Below are 16,196 nucleotides of genomic sequence, written 5' to 3'. Positions count from 1 at the left end.
CAGAGTAGAAATCATTCCACCTCATTTGACATATGTAACAACAAAGTCCAGAGAGGTTAGGTGACTTTTCCTTGGCCACACAGCAAGGTAGGACCTAAGTTGGGCTCAAATGCCAGTCCTTTGAGCCAGCTCCTGGTTTCCAGAGTTGATCTGAAAGACCTTTCAAAGAATTTGAACTACAGTTAATAGAAGTTGATTCTGGGCCTCTCACTCAGGTTAGCAGCTGCTCTCTGGTGTGTGTCAAAAGCATTTCTCTCCGATTTATTTGCCTCTCCCTAAGTTGCCATTTCATTTCATAAAGAAGCATGGAGGCTGCTGTCTCTCCAGATGGATTGAAAATTGAAGCTTGCCCTGAAGGCCTTTGCCCTTCCAGGCCAGCCCCTCTGCCGAGCGAGAGCCAGCAGGGACAGCAATTTGGCTGCCTCTTATGCTCTTTTTTGTTCCTCGTGAAAAACGGTTAAAAAGAAACCGATTTTTGAGAAAATGACCCAGGTGATTAGATGAAATTGCTTCTCTAGCTTTATGCACCAGCTGAGGAGCAGAGACCAGACTAGAGAAAGGGGAAGTGGAAGTCAGGTGGCTGTAGGACTTGGGTCAGTTACTGCCTATCTCCTCCCCCCACCAGGTAAGGTCAAGGCTGGAATGCAGACCCTCTTCATAGTTGACTCCAACCTTATTTTTTTCCTATTTAAGGAAAGGTATGAACACAAAGATAACCAAACAGTTCTGTAAGGTTTGTCACAGAAAAGACATTTTCTCATTCCCTTTGCACGCTAGGGTGGCTACTTTCAACTCTTTTAGCTTAATATTCTGGTATTTAAGTCTAAATAGCATGCTTTTGAAAAGCCTCCCTAGTTTTCAATGGCTAAGCAGGTGACCAAGGAGACATAACTGCTATGACATAACTTACTATGAGAAGGACACAGATTTAGCTGCAGGCACATCAGCAGCCACTTTATGTTCACGAGGCACATGCACCTAGTGATGTTAAATGGAAAAGGAGAAGACACCCATGTCCTACTGACAGCAAGGAACCTACTTACCAGGAGGACCAGGCCTACTCCCCAGGTCTTCTGTGACTCCTAGTGTGGTGATCATCCACTTCATTACAGTGGAGCTGATGATAAGGGTCAAGTTTCTATCAAGTTAGCAAAATCTCCTAGCAACTATAATAATAATAAAGACACTCTTGATCATCTAGCCACCATCCATTGCCTTTCTTTTCTTCTCTGCAAACAGATCCCTGACTTTGTGTTGAGGTAGGAGCTAGTGATCTCAAGATCTCAGGGAAGCTAACCCATCTTCAATCCCAGAGGATCAACCTGTGCTATAACCATCATGGTACATCCTTTTCCATTTTGCCAATGATTGGCTCAGGAGTTGGCATGGGACTCTGTTCTGGGTAAAGATAAAATAGGTTGGGGGCTGCCCACCCTAAAAAAAATCTTTCTCCCTTCCAGGGATGGAAGATCTGCATCTTGGCAGCCATCTTGTGACCATGAGGAAGTAGGCATGAGGAAGAAGAGCTAATATGCTGAGGAAGGTAGGACAGAAGTGTGGGAAGACCCTGAGTCCATAGTGATGTCACACTGCTGCCACACCAGCCCGAGGATCGCAGGGCTCCAGCTAGCTTGATTCACATATGAGACAAGAAACTGTCTTTAAAGCCTGAGACAGAGTTCATTGAGCACTCTGTAATTGCAGCCAAGGGCCTTCCCATGGATACACGTATCTTCCCATTCAGAGTGGGCTCTAACTGAGTCCCATTTCCTCCTAAGGAAAGCAGCAAACAGCACAACCACAACAAAGAGCCAGTCATTTTCTAGACCCTCAAATACAAGCATGAGATGAACCCAGTCTCTGATATCACAACCGAAAGCATAAGAGAAGAACACAAAATGGAGATATTCCTAATAGCTACTACCTGCATTGCCGGGTTCTTCATTGAGCACTGGACACGCGATGACTCACTTGACCCTGGATGGTCAAAGCTGGTCGGAAGTAGCCCCAGCCTCGCCAGACAGCAGTGTTCCTGTTCCCTGTGCATAACTGACCCCTGCGTGCCCTGTAGGTCTAGAGGTTGAACTTCCCGGGTGGCGTGGGGGGACGACCCCGGAAGTCAATGGTAGGCTGCAACCTGAGACCCTGACCCTTACTCATTTCTGGTGGAGTGTCCCAGCCTCTGCTGCGATGAGAAGAAAGTCCAGGAGCCCGGGATTATGGAGACTTGAACCAAACAGGCCAAACTGAACTCGCAAGTTCCAGCTCCTCTGTCCTTCGGGAGGGGGTCACATGTCTGTTGGCCTCACAGTGTGCGTGTGGCAAGAAAGGTTATAAATAAACCGTCTTCCTTCTCTCCCTTTCTTCTGCCCCCACCCTCTGAGAGTTCAGTGGGTGGTTTCTTCTCCCTTTGAAAGCCTTGCTTGGCCTGATGTGAATCCTAATTAAAGTCATGCACAGCGTGACTTTTAATTAGCCTAAGCAACCCCACGAAAGGCATCAATATTGAGCAGGATAATTGTGCCAAGTGACTTTCCCCCCTAGGATCAGCAGGATACCCCAGCTGGTGGGAGGCCTGGCACCCATGCTGGGAGGGGCCATGAAGGGTTCAGGCTAGGCTCAGCCAATCATGGTTTTCATCTGGAGCTGCCTCTTGGCAGACAAGCAGCAATGACTTTTATCAGAGGGTTGCAGATTTATTTCATGTAAACTACATGGGATTAAAAATAAGGGCATGGCTAGGATTTTCTATCTTGGGGCAAATTAGCAGGGATAAAGGTGGAAGAAGGGGTATATATCCAAATCTGCTCTTTTGGCGGGGGGAGGGTTCTGAATCTAGATATAGAAGAGATACATAAATGGAAGATGAAATCATTTTTTCCAAACAAAATAATTAGGGCACAGTGATTTCTTAAAGCAGAACTGATATCACTCTTCTTCATTCCCTCAAAGCCATGGATTTTTCTGTGCCTTTGCCCATTAATCAACCAGAAACGTGACTTGGGGGAGGTGGAGTAACAGCTTTTTTTTTTTTTTTTTTTTTTGCTCAGGAGAACTCATTAGGAATTCTGGAATACTGACATCATAATTTACTCCTAGTGCAGCCAGCTGCGAATTTCTCATACCCAAGGCTGGAGAATCCATTCGAAGCTGCAAACAGCTTTCCTGCAAAGCAACTGACTTGAAATGGATGGTTCTATAAGCAGGACACCAGGACTTCCGTTTAGGGGCCTAGACTCTAACAGCTCCCCGGATCCATGGCAATGTTGGCTTAAAGATGGCCCAACGTATCAGAAGGGCAGGACTGGGAAACCCTATAGCTAGTGGGGAGCAGGAGATAACTTACATATGTCAGAAATCATAACAAAAGTCAGTGGGAAAATGGGATTCTTTCTGCCAAAAAGCATCTATTCATCAGATCCATATGCACATGTTGCTATTTTGCACATCTAGGTGTGGCTTGTTCTGAAACAAAAGTAAAAGAGTTGGGTTATTAACCCTCTTTCCCTTAAATTATTTAAGTGCCTCGCTCCCTTATTTTATGAAGTGACATTTTTAAGGAGACAAGATGGATTATCCGATTTAACAAATGGATAATGAGCTCCAACAAAAGGGACACCTTGTTTAATGTGAATTTCAGAAGTGAGAAGGATAGGATAGATGTGTGTGCCAGGAACAGAGGGAGGGGTGGTCTCAAGGCCAACAGAAATCTGACAAGTTAGGTTGACAGTTTCTGCCCTCTCCAAATTCCCCTAGGTCAGGAAATGTCTCTGGGCTATGTTGATTCCAGCAACGGCCCACTCCTGTGTGCCCCATTCCAACCAGGAGCTTTGGTGATGGGCATGATATCCTTCCAAAAGGACACCCCTCCTGTGGGTCTCACCCACCCATGAGCAGAGACAACTTCTTTAGCACCTCGGCAACATCATCCCATCCACGCACGCCCATGGTTGGCCGCCATGTTTTCTGGGATATGTGGTTGTGGCAGAGAAACAATGGCCTAACCTTGCTTCTCCTCTTTCACTCAGGCTCAGTCTGGTGTGGCAGGGAGACTCGTGGGTACTTGCAAGACGTCCAGCATCCGACTGCAGCCTCCATGCTCTCACTTTGATTCAGGTCCCCCTTGTCACCTCTACTGGTTTGCTGGGACCAGCCGTAACTGGGCTCCTTGATTCCATCCTTGTCTGTAGAAACTGACCCGTCCAAGGCTACAGTTTTCTAACTTTTTCATTTTAAAATGAAATTTGGTTGCCAAAAAATACATAAAAACGTATAACTTCTTGAAATAATAAAACAAACATCCTTATATCCCGGACCAAGTCAAGAAACAATGCTTTGCTAGAAGCCTCTCCATGGCCGCAGGCCAGCCCCAGCCCTGCCCCTCCTCCAGAGTGGCCACCCCATCTGACGTGGTGAACATCTCTCTTGCCATGACCCTGGCATCACCAGCCAAGGTGCCTCCTCAGACCCAACAGCTGTTGTGACTGATTCCGTACATCTTGGTATGTCTTTAAAGTCCACAGTATATCCCTCGGTGCCTCGTTTCCCAAGAATTCCTCTCTGTCACAGTCCTGGGCTGTGGGACTGGCAGAGTTTCTCACAATCTGGGTTCTGGTAATTCCACATTTATGGTCAGTCAACGCCATCCCCACATTCTCTCCATCCTCCATATTTCTAGAAAAAATGGCAGCTGGATCCAGGAAGCTTGGTCAGAATTATGTCCGAAACTGGGGAGAAAAAAGTCCTGAATTATAAAGGAGGTCTTGGGGAACCGAGGGAGATATCATGGAAGGTTGGGCCATGTTGTTGTTCCCACCAGCCAAAGACCACTGGGAGTTTAGCTGAGGCGAGTCATGGTTCCATTTGTTTAGATTCTTGCAGCAGAGGAGATCCTCCACACAGGCCTCCTGTGTCTCAGTATGAGGGATAGAGAAGTGCTTCTGGAGGTCTTGGGCTTCTGCTGGGGGATTAAGGAGACAAGGTCAAGAGGTGTGAGACTTTGGTGGTTGAGTAACTTCAATAGTTTTATTCTGGAGGCAGGAAGATAAAGGCAGGGCTAGAGTTCTCAGTGGTAAAGAGGCAGCCATCACTCTTGCTAGCAGAGGAGGGGATAGGGAACCATGTCTGTGCCCTATTTCTGCCTAGTTTCACACATGGTCATGGTATGGCCTTTCCTGAATATATTTATATTCTGTGAGCATTGTTCCTGCTGATTTGGGAACATCATGACCTAACTGCCAGCTGCCAGCAGGGTTGTTTATCTCTTTCCCTGATCCCCTTCTGAGTCTAGCTGCAAACAGGACAGATTTTACTTTGTCAGAGTTCATATTGTGGAGGGCCTTGACTAATAGTGTGAGGAGGTTTATATCTAACTTGAAAGATAAGAACCAGCCACCAAAGACATTGGACGTTGGAGTGATAGAGTTAGAATTATACTTGAGGGGTAGGGTGTCAGTCTTTTGGGAGAGAGAAGATTGACCAAATGTGGTGTGTCTTTTTAGAGGCAAATATTATGATTGAAGTGACAGCCAGCGCCACGTAAGTCAAGGCACCGGCAATGGGCATGAAACAAAGATGACAGAGGCATTTGAGGGGAGAAAATGAGACAGAGTGTTGGGGGTGGAAGAAGAAAGTGTGGCAGGCACTGAAGTCCCCTAACCCAGGGAACAAATTTGGCAACAAATCCCTGATTGTTTTCTAGGAAAAATGGAAGAACCGTGGTTAGTCAAAACCAATCTTACTTCTTCCAAGCACCATGCCTGATACTTCCTGATGCTCCCTGCAGTCAGGGCTGCCCTTGGCCTCATTCTGGCCAAGGAGACCTGAGAGGTGTGTATTGGAGCTCCTAGGAAAGGTCTTATAAAAAGGACAAGTGCAAAGAAGATGCTCCATGATCTGTCCTTTTATTCCTTGTTCTCAGCACAAGTAGACTGTGTGATGCCCGAAGATGCCCTCCTCAATCTTTTGCTGAATACTCTTATTTTTCACAAATCATGGCATTGCTGCCATTGTTGGCATTGCTGTTAGCTGTGGCCCAAAGCATCCTAACTGACATCTGGGAGAGCCAAAGATGACTCAAATGTCTTGAGCCTGGGCGGCTAATCCATGGCTGAACAGAAGCAGGGGAGTCGGGGGGAGAAGTGAATTGGGGGTGGGTAGAAAGATGGTAATGCTGATTGAATCTTCTAGTTTGAACTGAAAGGGAATATCAAGGTCTGAGCACTGGAACAGAGGCTAGAAATTGAGAAGGAGGCTCCCAGTGCTGCTGCCATTTCTGGGAACCTGGTCATCAGCGAAACAGCCCACGAGGCATGATGGGTTCATTGCAGAGGAGGGAAGGGGATGTACGTAAGGGGGAGCAGACCCTCAGGCAGGGGTCCCGGGAGGTGGATCAGGAAGGACAGGTCTAGGTGGGGAGTCAGAGAAGGAATGCAGGAGAGTTGGGGGGAGCCGTTGACCCCTTGATCTCTTAAAATAGCCACTCTAACCATTTAACATGGGAGAAAGCTGCCCATTTTCTACCAAGAAAGGTGAAGCTGACCCCAGAGCCAGCTCTTGGTCCACTGCTTTCTTTTCCCTTTTCATTCTCAATGAGATGAGAAATCAATGAAGAGTTTTGAGCAGAGGACTCGCACGTCACTTGGACTGCTGTGACAGGGCAAGGAGGGTGGGGTGGGGATAGAGTTAATATCGATTGGATATTTACAGCCCCTTTTTTTCGGTCTATACAATAGGAAGCTCCACAAAGGTATCATGAGGGAAAGGGTCTAAAGTGAATTTGGAAAATTAAGTCATAAAAAATTTTTTTTGAAAAAAGAAATTATGGTATTAGCTCTACCAGGTACTCTCACACATCGAATTGTAGTAAGTGAAAGTGTGAGGCTGATTGGGAAAAGAACAGCAGAGCTCCATAGAAAGTTCCGGAAAAGACTGGCATCGATGTACGACTTTGCAATGTGACAAAGTTTGCATTTCCATTATTTGGAGGAAGATTATTCAATAAATGACATTCAAACCATTTCTGAAAGTGCCTAATGATCTAAATAAAAATATTAAATCCAAACCATATCTCATTATGTACATCCAAATACACTCTGGATGCACGGATAAATTAAATGTAGAAAACTTCCATCTTGGAAGAAATAAGTGAATGTTTACATGATTTGGGGAGAATCTGTAAACGGGGCAATAAATGCAGAAAATACAAACGAAAGATTTACTGAATGGGAAACGAAAACGAGACGTTTTCTTCCGCATCTCTCAAATTCATTTGTTTCTCAGGTCTGCGAACTTGGCCAAGATATCATTTCTTTTTTGTTTTTTTTTTTAAGATTTTATTTATTTATTTGACAGAGAGAAATCACAAGTAGATGGAGAGGCAGGCAGAGAGAGAGAGAGAGGGAAGCAGGCTCCCTGCCGAGCAGAGAGCCCGATGCGGGACTCGATCCCAGGACCCTGAGATCATGACCTGAGCCGAAGGCAGTGGCTTAACCCACTGAGCCACCCAGGCGCCCCCAAGATATCATTTCTTGCCTCCATTCATTCATTCATTCATTCAGTTGCCGGTATGAGGAGTACAGTAGTTCTTCAGAAAGGACAAACTCTTGGCCCTCCAGAGCTTACACTGCAGCAGGCAGACAGACTATAAACAGAATAAATAGGTAACATCTATACTATGTTGGGCTGTGCTCGGTTTTCTGAAGCGCGATGAAGGAAACAAGTTATTTTGGGGAGGAGGAATGTTAGAAGAAGCACTCAAAGGGGCTTCTCTGAGAAGTGGACGTCTGGGCGCAGAGCTCTAGGAGGAAAGAGGGTGACCGTGGGGCTAAGAGCTAGGACCCTGAGCCAGATGTGCACCTGACCATGCTTTGGACCCTCTAAGAAGCCCGTGTGGGCGGGGAAAGGATTGCAAAAATGAAGACAGAGGAAATGTCCGCCCAGGGCTGGGGGCTGATCGAGTGAGTGCTTGTGTCTCCAGGGTCAGAGAACAAAATGGTCCTAGAACCACAGCTCAAAGGCAAGCCACACGATTGCAGGCCTCCTTACGTGCTACCTGGCACAACTCTAGTCATCCGTCTCCACCCTCCTGCTGGAGGCTTGGGTCAACATGGGGAGGTGGGGCTCGACATCCCACGGTGACTGTGGGACGTATGCCCCAAGCTAGATCCTTGCTGAGCATAAGCAGGACACCATATCGATGATTCTAGGCGCACTGGGACTTGTAATGACCCCCCCAACACACACACACAATCAGACGCCACGTGTGCACAGTCTTGTACATCAGATCGAGGAAATGTCATCGTGGGCACAGATGACCATCTGTGGGCCAGTGATCCAAAGGGCTGGAACCCCGGCTTTCTCTCTGGACCTCAGTTTGCTCATTTGTCAAATGGTGGTGGCAATGACGATCCCTGCGTTTCAGGTTTCTTGAGAGATGCAGTAAGTGACACACGACAAGCTCCTCAGGCTGACTGGGGTGTGCACGCGCTCTGCAAGGACGGGCTTCAGGGTCCTGGGTCCAGAGCAAGTCTGGAAGGTCTGAAACTGAAGGGTGGGCGGAGTTACGCTAAGAGAGACTGTTTCCTCAACTTTTCCACCTTCCTGAGGCCATCAGCCTCCAAGGAAGCCTGGTGGCCTCTTTTCTTCAAAGTCAGCAATATCAAGCTGTGTCCTCCTCCAGCCGCCATCTCTCTGGCTCCCCCTCTTCTCTCTCTTGTGTCTACTTAAAGGGACCCTTGTGATGATGACACTGGGCCCTCCCAGATAACCCTGTAGCTTCTCCCTCTTTTAGGGCCAGCTGATTAACAACTTAATTCCATCAGCAACTTCAATTTTCCTCTGCTGTGTAACCTAGCATATTCCGTTTGCAAGGATTAGGACACAGACATCGGGCAGGAGAACCATTATTCTTCCTATGACGGGGGTAACAAAAACTAAATTTCCTCCTCCCATTCCACAGAGGGGAGCACTGAGGCCCCAGGAGAGGCAGTGAACTGTCCAAGGCACTACCGCCAGTCAGTGCAGTGAGCAGACGCCTTCTGAATGTCCCCACTCCCAGGCCAGGGCTTCCCCGCGTAGAGAAAATTCCATGGGACACAATCTGCAACCAGGGTATTTGGGAAAAGATTTATGCACCACCACCGTGGGAAACACCTGCTGTGCCTCCTAAGCGGCCCAGCCTGGGGTCTTTCCTCTTGGTGACAGGAGGTGAAAGCAAACCCAGGGACAGTCAGTGACTTTCTCTGCTTCTGGAAGTCACTTCAAGTTCAACAGTAATAATTGTAGAAGCGCCCTTTCCAAATCGCAGATTCATTACAGAAAATATTTCAAAATAAATGTCCATTTTCCGCCCCTCGAATAGAAAATCGATACTGCCGTCGTGCTCAGGGCAGATGGCTGAGGCAGGAGTCGGTTTAGTCACACTCCCTCATCTCAAAGGTCACTCGGGAACCTTCATCACGAGAACACCCCCTCTCGCACCCGGGCTGGGGAGGGAGGAGGAGGCGGGTCATTTATACACGTAATTATCCTCATGGAGCGAACAGATGGGAGACTTTCTCCAGGGGACACAGTGTACAACGTCCCATTTCTCACCGGGGCAGCAGGGACAGTTCCAATTAACCAACTTCCCATGAACCGGCCCCCAGCAGAACTCAGGGGAGGGGAGAAGGAGAAAAATGTGCAATGTTTGCTTTCGCGTCTGGCGCAGCCTGGTGCCCACTTGAAAGCTCAATGGTCTCCCCACAGTTAGGAGCCACGTTCTCGAGCTCCTGCCCTCAGAGGCTCCCACAGGGGTCCCTCCTCTCCTCTGCCAGGAGGCCAGGGTCCCCAGGGGCACTGCTCCTGACCTGAGGGGCAGTGGGCGCTGTTGGGGGGAAGGGGATCAGACAGGCTGACAGGAGGGCCCTGGGACCCAGGCAGTGGGAGACAGCGTGCACCTGCACCGGAAACACACCGGGTTCCCATCCCTGCCAAGTGCCCTACCTAGCTATGACCTTGGGCCCCTCATCACTACCCTCTAAGCCTCAGTTTCCCTGACCAACAAAGACATGCCATCCACATCGCCTGAGAGAGCTTGGGGGACTGGCCAAGAAGACACCCCTCGGGTATTTCATCCTATCCTTTTTCCTCCTCTTTTTCACTTTAGTGTCTCTGAATGGGGGTTGGGGGGGCAGCCCACTGACTTGGGGTAAGGAGGGAGGGATTTACAGTGGGGGTGCACGCTGAGCTGAGCTTGGAGAAAAGGGCAGAGTAGATACTGCTGGTTGCCTTCGAAATGTCCCCTGGTCCCTCCCACTCGTCAGTGCCCAGGGACTGCACCCAGCTGAGATACTCACTTTCCCAGACCTCTTTGCGGCTCTGGGGCCACGTGACCCCATTCTGGCCAATGAAACGTAAACAGAGTCTGCGTTCTCAGGACTGGCCTCTGGCTTCAGGAACTTGGGAGCCTTTGCAGCTCCTCCTCGCTCCTTCCTGCCTGGAGGAGAAGCCGCCCCTTGGGACTCCGAAGGCGATGAGCTGGTGGATGACAGCCAGCGCGCCGAGGTCACAAAGTGGAGAGACAGAGGCTGGCCCCTGGGCCGCGAGTGACTGATACACACTGGCTCTGCCCTGCCTGCCTCGGGGCTTCCTGGGCTGCGAGAAAAACGAACCCGTCTTCGTTTAAGTCCCTCTTGGTTGGGCTTCATGTGACTTGCAACTGAAACGAGTCCTAAATGATACAGATGGTTCGTCAGGGTGGAAGTGAGGGATGCGACGGGCATTCGTGCCAGAGGAACAGCAGGAGCAAGGGAAGGGAAGCAGGGGAGCACGGCCTGTGCGGCCGCCACGGCTGCTGCTGCTTCTCCACCACCCGCGCCGCTCCAGGTGACCAGTCAGGGCGGCCTGATGGGAATCCTTCTGGAAGATTCCAGAGAATGATTTCAGAACTCTAACAAAACACCCGGGCATGGTCACCCTCTCCTGTCTCCCCTTTCAGACAGTCTTCACATCTGCAACTCTGGGCAGCCAGCTCGTTGTCAAGAGGGGAGTCGGTCTGTGGACCAGGCTGACGTCCCCGAGGTCCCAGAACAGAAAGTGGGAAAGACCCGATTCCTTCAGGCCGTCCCTGAGCCACCGTATTATGCACGTTTCGGCGACCTGAACTCCCGTGTGAATAATAATTATCACTGAAGTCACCCTTGCTGAAGACAAGTGGAGTTGGGTCAACCAAAATCCTCTAAACTGATGCTCTGTGTTTGAAGGAAAAAAGATGCATCGATCAGCGTCCCTTAACGAGGCTGATAGCATCTGGTGGTTCTAAGTTACTGCAAGCACCACTTGCCATAGTAATCTAGAGTAGATCATAGCACTTGCTTCTGGGCAAGACTTTGCAGTCTTTGCTGGAGTCTGTGTCACTCGTCAGGCATCCAGCTTGATGGTAAGAACGTGGACCGTGGGCCAAACGGTCCAAGTTTGAATCCTGCTTCTGCCAACTTCTTGCTTTATGACCGTGAATGAGCCGTTCAAACTCTCCTTGCCTCACTCACCTTAACAGCGAGGTAACACTCCCAAACCCCTCAGGGGGTGGCCCTAAGGCTTACAGAACAGAAGTCACGAGAAGAACGGTCTCTGGCCCGTGGCAAGGGCTGCGTCAGAGTCAGCTGTCACTGTACTGACACACAGGCAAACAGCAGTGTTGATCCCAAATGCTTTTCTGCTGTTCCAGCGATAATAGTCCCATATCACAGATAAGGAAACCGAGGCACAGAGAACTAAAGGTATTTGCCAGGGGTTCGCACAAGTGGTAAATGGAGAAGCTGGGATTTGAGCCCAGGCCATGGGACCCCTGGGCCTGATCTCTGAACCACCGTGTTACTTTGGATCCTTTCCAAGGCGGTCAGACAGAAGGACACAGAGAGCTGACCAGGTGGCTGTGATGCAGGCTGGGACCGTGAGTGTAGTCCAGCACCAGCAACAACGCCAGGCTTCTTCTCTGCCAAGCTCCTCACGGCTTTCCAGCTCCTGTCATTTCAGAGCATGGTTATAATTTCTCTGTTGCATTTTGAAGCCACTGGAAGGGTCAGCGGGCTCCCAGAGATGGAGGGAATCTAGCCAAATTACCACCATCTGGCACCTCCCAGGAAACAGCATATGCTGTGGGCCTCTGCATGAAGCATCCCTCCAAATGCCTGCAGAGGAGATCCTAAACGCCCCCCAGCCAAGCGCAGGTGGTCCCTGAGCCCCTGTAGAGGAGCACCAGCCCCCCACAGCTGACAGGCTCCCCCATGCCCTGGGTCTTCTGGAGCCTTCCCCAGCCAACAGCCCAAAGGGGACCAAGCTTGGAAGAAAGCACTCATTTTCTTCATCTGGCTGGAGCAGTGCTCCTCGGGCAGGAGGTATGGAAAAATAACTGACATGAGACCAGACTCACAAGCGTGGGGCAGGAATGTGGGGCCCAGCACGTCCAGGCACTGCACACGGGGCCAAGAACACAAAGGTAAATAAACCCTCATTCATGCCCTTAAGATGTTCACAGGGTAGAGAGAGAGTCAGCGAACAACGGAAAGGAGCTCTTGACCGAGTCCTCGCCGCAGGCCAGACACCCATTTTAAACATAAAGACATTGGGTCTCCACATCTGCTCCTCGAAGTGGGTCCTTTTATCATTGTCATTTCTCCCAGGAAACTGAGGCATACACAGAGAAGTTAGGTCACTTGCTCAAGGTCACACAGCTTATCAGTGGCTGGAGCCAAGTATGAGCCCAAGACATCTCAGAAGAAGCTTGAGATGTGCTCCAGATAGAGTTGGATGAGGGCGTCCTGGGGCCGCGAATGGGAAGCAATGAATTCTTCCTGCTGGGGAGGGGCTGCTCGAAGGGAGGAGGAATCATGAGAGGTAGACAGATGGACTTCCAGATGAGGGTAATGATGATGAGAATAATAGTAGCCAACACTTACTGGGTGCTTACTAAGCAACTCTGCTGGGTTTACTCAGTGGCTCCACACAACACACTTAAGAGGGTCACCAACCTTAGGCAAGGTTATAGATGTGACAGTCGAGGCACAGAGAGGCTGGATGACTTGCCTCATCTCAGGTGAATGGGGAGAGGCAGAGCCAGGATTTGAACCCAGGGAACTTGGCCTCAGTACCTGCAACCTCACCACTAGACCAAAGCGACAGGGGAGATGGTCGAGGGACAGGAAGCTCTCCGGGCAAAGGAGGGGAGGTAGGATGGTGCTTGGCCTGGTTAGGGAATGGGTCACTGTGCCCGGCATAGTGAGGGGGCAGACTGTGTGTGAAGGGACACGAGGGGAAAGGGGGTGTTAAGAAGGCCCTGAACTTGCTCTTAGAAGGGATGAGATCTCAGCTGAACTTGGCTGAGCTATGTCAACAGTTTCTCTGCATCGGGGTCACGTCGAGCATTCGGTGGGGATTGAGTGCCAGTTGTGGCTGTGGCAAACATGTGACCCTGTCACTGAGACTCAGCGTTCTCTTCTGTGAAATGGGCACATTACAGCTTATAGTAACATAAAAACTCCAGTGCACAGAATAGTGTAAGGGAGTGAGAAGCGAGGAATCCATGCTGGTATAGCCTTGGAGCACAAAGGGTGAGATGGGGCACCAGACATGAAGCTGTAGAGGGACGTGCGGGGCAGGATGTGCAGGGAAACAATGAGAACCATACAGATGGGAGAGTGCTGTGCTTGCCATCAGGCAGCCTTCTTAACTGCAACCGACAAACCCCACTGTGGTTTATGCAAAACTAAAACTAAAACTGATTAAAAGATAGCAGGCAGCATAGAGACTTTTCCGAAGAATCAGAAAATCAAGATCACAAAATACACAGCCAACAAGCTGTATCTGACTTCCGGGCACAGGAAACCAGAAAGTGCTCCGTGCTTCTCCAGAAGGACCAGACGCCTCCACGGCCTTGTTTAACAAAATCTCCATTCTCTTCCCTTCCAGATCACCTTCTCAAACGAGAGGATCTGATTGGAGAAATCAAAGTCACGTGACTGCCCCTGCAGCAAGGGAGGCTGGGAGGATCCATCTGGAGAGGTGGGAACTGCATTATGGGAAACTCTCCAAACACAGGGTAGGCATTCAGAAGGTGATGGGCATCCTCAAAAATTCTCAAATGCCCTTCTGTGGTCTTGTAGTGAGATTTCTCCTGAAGGAGCCTCAAGGTCAGGATTTTAGAAGGACAGGACTGGAGACCTGGGAGATCCCTGGGAATCAGCAAGAAGGAACAGGGACATAATTGTGGGCAGTGGTGGCCATGATGCCGAAAAAGGACAGACCTAAGAAATATTTAAGAGGGAGAATCCGTGGGACTTGAAAACAAAGAGTTATAACCATCAGGGGAGGGGGATGCCTGGGTGGCTCAGTTGTTAAGAATTGGCCTACTGCACAGGTCATGATCCCAGGGTCCTGGGATAGAGTCCTGCACTAGGTTCCCTGCTTGGCGGGAACCCTGCTTCTCCCTCTCCCCTTCCCCCTGCTTGTCCTCTCTGTGTCAAATAAATGAATAAAATCTGTAAATAAATAGATAGATAGATAGATATCAGGGGGACACAAATGGAGCTTAAGGGATCACCAACCCTTGAGGGCATTGCAAAACCCTCTGCAGGGAAGGATACAAAGTGTCAGGGTGGCTGACTTCAGGCCAGGAAGTTGGGGTGAGAAGCAGGCGGGGTGCAGGGGAGGGCTTTAACGGTTCTACTCGCTGTGCATCGGTCTCTTTGAACCCTCTGCAACAGGGATGTGCTCCTCAGCCATCATTCTTTTACCCGCTCAGATATTGCTTTTCCAGGAAATACTAGCACAGACGCTCAGCAGGGATGGGCACCAAGATCCTCGAGGGAGCCAAGATCGGTGGTTCGTTCACCCTTTAATCCCAGGGTCCTGGTGTAAGGGCAGACCCACCCCGGGCACTCAGTGACCATTCGTCATGGAATGACCATGTCTCTTGGAGCTTGGACTCCAAGAAGGTCACTTCTATTGGAAAGAAATAAGAAACAAGAAAAAAGTTCTATATTCCCAGCCCTCCTTTTAGGCAACACTGTTCCTGAAAGAAGGAGCAACCTTCTCTATATTCATCAGTGATGTTTTATTACGTCTTCCCAGTGAATTGGCCTCAGGATCGGGGGTGAGGTAGAGCCACGGACAAGGCCCTATCTTCACTAGCTTTGACCACATTTTCAACCCACTGAAAGATTTAAGATTTGGCAGTAAAAAGAAAGTGCACAAGGGGAGGGAGAGAGAAAAGCGTTCATAGTCTGGCTCCATTCTTTACCGGAGGTGGGACCCAAGGCAAGTTTCTTTCACAGCTGGGTCCCGGTTCCATGCTTTGGAAAACAAAAGAGGGGATCCCCGAAGCAATGTCTGGCCTGGGGGTTAAGTGAGGTGATCCACTTGCACACTTAGCAGAAACCCTAACACAGTAAGCACACTACGTTAACACTTGTTAGTGCAAACTTTTCATTACCTGGGCCAAGTTGGTCATGCCTCTCGGATTTCGTGCCTACTGTTCCCCTTCACCTGAAAAGTGAAGAGTCCTTGTGACCCTTCCAGGTGTGTAGCTCCTTCTCAACACAGGTTTTGGCTCCAATGTCACCTGCTCCGACCACACAAACTAAAATACCACCCCCCCCCCAATGGAGTGTCTGTCTAATTTCTTCCAAGGACTTACCATCCTCAGAAAATACCATCTTTACTTTCATCACTTATTTATCATCTATCTTCCCACAGGAGGGCTGTCATGGCATGAGGGGAAGGGCTGTGACAGGTGGTCCCACTGCGTGATCCCAAGCTGGGGACAGTGCCTGGCCCAGAGTGCGCAAACCATTCGCATCTGGGGAAGGATGGGCACAGTCTAGACTCGATTCTTTCCTGCCCTGTGCTGCCTGGGGTCTGGTCTTCACTTCATTCTCCTGAAGGGCACTGGTGCAGTGGAGGGGACGTCTCTGGGTTCTTCTTTCTACTCATCCCATTTTAGCTACTGTAGATGTTTACCTGCAGACACTGGAAACAAGACTAAACACAGGAAAAGTTGATTTCTTTCTCTCTCTCTCACCTGTGTAACAGGGAAGCTCCCTGCTGCAAAGCAGTCAGGACCCAGGCTCCTTTGTCTCCTGGTTCCCCCACCCATAGGGCATCAGCCTCACCCACATGGCCCCGGTGGCCCCCTGTCCCATCTGGACTCCACACAAGGA

Source organism: Mustela lutreola, chromosome 9, assembly GCF_030435805.1.
Source record: "Mustela lutreola isolate mMusLut2 chromosome 9, mMusLut2.pri, whole genome shotgun sequence".
Lineage (NCBI taxonomy): Eukaryota > Metazoa > Chordata > Mammalia > Carnivora > Mustelidae > Mustela > Mustela lutreola.
This window is presented reverse-complemented; position numbering follows the sequence as displayed.